The sequence below is a fragment of the Grampus griseus genome, assembly GCF_964374135.1.
Source record: "Grampus griseus genome assembly, chromosome: 8".
Lineage (NCBI taxonomy): Eukaryota > Metazoa > Chordata > Mammalia > Artiodactyla > Delphinidae > Grampus > Grampus griseus.
Genome location: NC_139002.1, coordinates 109,072,790 through 109,078,135, shown reverse-complemented (window position 1 = coordinate 109,078,135; position 5,346 = coordinate 109,072,790). Strand labels below are relative to the sequence as shown.

General features: G+C 66.6%; 1 long non-coding RNA gene across 1 annotated transcript; it reads right to left on the bottom strand.

Moving 5' to 3' along the window:
- Positions 1-1,032: 1,032 nt before the first annotated feature.
- Positions 1,033-3,652, bottom strand: LOC309826592. The gene is made up of 5 exons (XR_014297117.1): positions 2,276-3,652; positions 2,070-2,195; positions 1,872-1,992; positions 1,661-1,787; positions 1,033-1,583 (listed from the first exon to the last, which is right to left on the bottom strand). It is a non-coding gene; the product is annotated as an uncharacterized lncRNA (long non-coding RNA).
- Positions 3,653-5,346: the final 1,694 nt, after the last annotated feature.

Below are 5,346 nucleotides of genomic sequence, written 5' to 3'. Positions count from 1 at the left end.
TTGCTATCTCCTCTCGGTCAGCTGGCCCGCAAGGCATTTCCTGACTGCCCCGAGCACGGGAAGGGGTCAGGGACCCAGCCCTGTTTCCAAGGGCTTCTCCCTCGGGTTCCCAGCGTGCCGTGCCTGGCGCCCAGGAGCTGGGAGGCCTGGTTGGGGGTGGTTAGAGGCAGAGGGGCGTCACCGGCCAGCTGTTGCCTTGTACCCGGACACCAGCCACGAACACAGGCGGGGGCTGCACTCGCACCCCGGGCGCAAACCCCAGGCCAGACGCCAGCGGGACACGGCCCTGGGCCTTTCAGCGGCAAGATCCCCATCCCGGCCGTGGGGCCCCTCTCCCCTCTGCCCCCACCCCTCTCTACTCCCTCCCCGCTGTCGCCTGCCTAGTGAGAGCTCGCCCCACAGCGCCCCTGCTTGTTGCCCCCCTGCGCCCCCCCGCTCCACCACGGCAGAGTGAAGGGAGGGGACGCCTCTGTGCCCGGAGCCCAGCGCGCAGGGCCTGCAGGGCTGTGGATGAGTGTGGCAGGGCGGTGGACTTCCCAGGGGCGTGGCCGGCCTGGGCCGCATGTCAAGACCACTCCCCTAGGATAATTCTAGAAACCGATCCCCTAGACCAGGCCTTCGGGGTCCGGGGCAGGGGCCTAGGGAGGCCTGGGTGATGTGTGTGCAACAGGGGCATTATGTGGCAGGACCTCTTCCTCGCCCTCGGACCCGACGTCTCCCTGCAGGGAAGCCCTGGGTCCCACAGCCCGCCACCCTGCCCCGGTCCCCACGTGGTGCCTGCCCTATGCCCGGAAGTCCCTGTGCCCTCTGCCGTCCCGCCTCACAGGCCCTTTCATTGCCCACCCCTCCAGTCCACAGCCCCCCACCCATCGCCCCTTCCCATCCATTACCCGCCACGCCACCCTTTGTGTCCGGCCCTCGTGGCCCATATGCCTTTTCATGTTCCCCATCCCAGGCCCCACCCCAGCCCCATGTCCCCCCAGCCCACGGCGCAACCCCCTCAGGCAAACAGCTCAAATCCAGAGTCCCTGAGACCAATTCCTGTAACTGTGTTTATTGATGAGTCCAGGGCTTCTGGGGAGGCCCTGGCAGGGAGGGACACAGAGCGAGATAGACACACAATGGAATGCTTCGAGGTTGCTCCGATGTTTGGAGCGCCCAGACTAGGTGAGGGGAGGGCGGGGCCCCACACACTCGGGCCCCCTCCCAGTCGCCCCCAGACAGAGATGGATGAGAGGTGGGCGCTGGGGGGGGCGCAGGCCGAGGAGGCCGGGCCACTCAGCAGCTCACTCACTCGCTGAGAGACCCAGGCTTGCTCCAGAACCCCAAACCAGTGCAAACGACTTAGTGCAAATTAATTCAGGAGGGACGGGGAGACAGGGTTCTGGACGCTCTGAGTCTTCTGAGCAAAAGACAGAGGAGAGAAGAGAAGAAAAAAGACAGAGGAAAGGATGAAGGGGAGGGAGGGAGGCTGCTGGTGGTCTCTGGGCGCGGCAGGGCGTCGCCTCAAAGATGGAGTCGCCGGGCGGGGGTGGGTGTGCTGCTCCTCCGATGGTGTGGGTCGTCTGTTCCTTTAGCTCAACCTGCGGACAGAGGCAGGACGTGAGGGCGGGTCCGGGCGGTCCGGCCAGGGGGCTTCGGGAGGGGCGCCCGCGCCCACCTTCCAGAGCTGATTCCTGAGTCAGGGTGTGTAGTGGTTCCAGATGCAGCATGTTCTCAGTCAGAGCTAGAAAGACTTGAAGAAGTCCGGGTTCCGAGGCCCAGGCGTGAGCTGGGTAGCACCATTTCTGCGGGTCAGGACAGAATGAGTGCCCAGCTCTCGGCCCCGAGCCCCCCGCCCCACCCCCCGTGTGTGGCAGGGGACCCCCCACCTTGTCATCTTGAGGGTTCTGGGGTCCAGAGAGCAGCAGTAGTGTATTGGCTCCTTCAGGAAGGTAAAGGAACAGACATGCGGGGTGTTCCAGCTCCCCCGCGGGGCCAGCCGAGAATGTTCTACGGGAAAGAGGACGGCCGTAAGGGCTGGGTGCGGGTCAGTTGGCCCGGGGGGCCTGGCCTGTACCTGTGCTCACCAGGGAGGCCGGACAGCATCCCGTCTGTCCTCGCCGTCACGCCGGACCATGTCATGTCCCTCTGCCTGCATCCCGGCGCCCGGCCTCCGTGGCTGGCAGGCACGTCCACACCCACTGGAGACAAGGCTGTGGGCAGACAGAGAAGGCGCTGGCTGAGTGGGCAGCGGTGGCTGCGGGGGGGGGAGGGCAGCGGGCTGGACACTCACCCTCGTCCCCGGTCTGAGCGCGGACCGATCCCTGCTCCGTCGCCGCCCGCAGAGGCCCGCCTTGGCCACGGGCTCGGAGGCCAGTGACCCCCGGCTCGCCGCCAGGCTCCAGCTCCTTGCCCCTGCCTGCGCCCCGACCTCCCGCCCCCCAGAGCTCTCATTCACGCCGCCCCGCCTCCCTCGCCTAGTCTGGTCTCGCCGGTGTCCTTGACTCCCCTGGGTGCTGTCCTGTCTGCCGTGCCAGTCCCAGGGGCGGGCGGTAAGGGCCAAGTGTCACCAGTGTCACCAAGTTCACTGGGGGCCCTCCTGCGCCAGCCCCTGGGCCGCAGTGCCGCGTGGGGATGGTGGCCCGCTGGGCCCACGGCAGCCTCCTTGCTGCAGAAATCTCCCTGGGGCCCTGTCGCTGTGGCCACCGCTCCCCCCAGGTGACGTCCTACGGTGGTTCCCCGCACACTGCGCCTGCCTTCTAGCCCGTTCTCCGGCCCTCGAGCCTCCGGCTCAGGCCTCAGGAGGCCTGGGCCAGAGCCGCCCCTGTACCTGCTACTAAATGAACTGCAGTGGGTGAAGTGGCAGCTGGCGGCCCACTGACCTGAGTCCCCCGCCTCGTCCTGTCTGCCCCGGGGCCTGAACGGCCCCCATGTGCTGGATCATCTCCCTCGCTGGCAGCCCTGCCCCATCTGCCGCCTGACTCTCTGGAAATGCCCTTTCCACCTGGGACAGCCGCAGCTCCCAGCCCGCCCTGCCTCAGCTCCCCCTGAGACGGTGTCACCTGTGCTGCCTGCCCTGCCGTCACCCTGCCGCTCTGCCGGGATGTCAGCCACTTCGCCTCGCTGGCCCTGGCTCCCCAGACCTCCTTATGCAGAAGGCCAGCGGAGCAAGGCCCAGGGAGGGGAAGGGGACTCACCTGGCCCGGCAGAGCGCTGTCTTCACCTGCCCACGGCTGCCAGCTACACCTCCACCGCCCAGGCCCTGGGGCAAGCCTCTCTCCAGCTCCCCCGTCCACCAGCTGCCACGACCTGAAACCAAAATTGACCGGGATGAGTGCCTGGCTCCCCCCTCTTACTTCTGCACCGCCAGCTTGGGCCTGTCACTCCCCACACCGATGTCGTCCTGCCTGCGGGGCACCTGGGAGCCCGCCCCGCATCCCCGCCAGGCTCCCAGGTGCCCGCCAGCCCTGCCCAAGCCAGCCCCGCCACCCTGCTCCGCTCCTGCCAGGCTCCAGACGTCCAAGGTGATCCTTGGCCCACGCATGCTTCCCTGCACCCCACTTCCCCATCTTCCCCTGGTTGCCCCCGGTACCCCACGCTTCCCTGGTTACCCCTCAGTTCCCCCACTTCCCCAGTTTCCCCTGAGCCCCCCCATCCCTCCCACCACCCCCCTCCCACACCCTGCTCCTCGGGCCCTAGCCCGGGCTTTTTCTAACTGGGGTGGCCCCGCCCAGAATTCCCGCCCCTGCTCTGCCAGCCAATCAGAGCGGGGACCGTGCTTGGGGCCACCGCAAGGCCCACCTCCGCCCGGGTCGGTCCAGCGCACATTCCTCTCCTGTCCTGGAATTCTCCAAAGAGGGCCTTCTCCACACCCCTCCTTTGGCATCCTGTAGACAGGGTCTGGCATTGTCCCCAAATGTCCCTCCCCCACTCCGAGGTCGAAACAGTCATGTCCCCTCAGGGCGGACCTTGCAGGCTGCTCCCCACCCAGCCCCCACTGGGCGCATACTCTGCCCCTGGACGGAGGTCTTGGCCGGGGCCGCCAGGCGCTCCAGTGGGACTCGGAGTCGCCTTCTGCCACCACCGCGGCTGAGACCACGCCGTGAGCCCGGAGTCCATGGAGCGGTCGTGAGGGGTGTGGGGGGTTGGGGCTCAGGTCGGGCCGAGGGAAGGGACCGTGGTCTCGCGGGCCAGGCAGGCGCTGATTCCCTGCTCGAGTGTCGTCTAGTTGATGGTGCCCATCGCGAGCACAGTGGCTTCCACGCGCGGGCTCCCCACTGTGGCCGGGCGCCCCGTCCCCTCACCGCCACGATCCATTGTCAGGAGGCGGCACGCCCGCTGTGCTCCACGGCTCGCGGGCGCGCCCTGGTGATGAGCCCGGCAACCTCCCAGCCCTGCCGTGGCCACCCTGTGCACCGCTGCCCAGGACACCGCCTGCGCATTCAGAATTGGGACAGAGACCAGAGAGCCTCGAGTCTCCCCCAGCCACCCTGGGCCACCCTGTCCCTGGGGCAACCACGGTGGCCTCATAGGGGGTGTTGGGGCCCGGCCCTCCATAGGGATCAGCCTCCAAGTCTAGGGTGCTGGTGCCATGGGTGGGGGGAGGAGACATGCCTAAGCAAGGGACCCAGAGCTCTCCAGCTCTGACTGCACCTCAGACAGGGCCTTGGGAAGAGCCTGCTCCTGTGGACCCGCGCCACACCCGACACCCAGCCTTTGCCATGGGTGGACCCCCAAATTTACGGTGGGAAAACTCCAGCCTTTGCCATGGATGAACCCCTAGATTTACATGGGAAAACTCCAGACTTTATGGGTGGACCCCAGATTTTCGTGGGAATATCCCAGCCTTTGTCATGGGTGGCCCCCCAGATTTACAGTGGGAAAACTCCAGGCTTTGTCATTGGTGGACCCCCAGATTTATGGTGGGAAAACTCCAGGTTTTGTCATGCGTGAACCCCCAGATTTACGGTGGGAAAACTCCAGCCTTTGCCACGGGTGACCCCCCAGGTTTACATGGGAAAACCCCAGACTTTGCCATGGGTAGACTCCCAAGCTAGGATGGGGCAGACCCCCAGATGTGGCCATAAGCAGACGCCGGCCACGGCTGCCACGGCCGGTGACGTGTGAGCCTGCACTGCCGCCTCGCGGCCGCTTCTGTCACCACTCCGGCAACCACTCGGCACAGTTCGGGGTGTGTGACAGGACTGCGGGGTCGGCCCAAGACAGCGAAGACCCCCGAAATCCTCCTGCACTCGGCAAGGCAGCGCCCAGCACCCTGGTCTGCCAGAGGCCCCGTAGGAAGGCTCTCCCTCTGAAGGCGACTCCACGTCACCCCAGGCACAGGGACACCTCATTGCCCTGAGC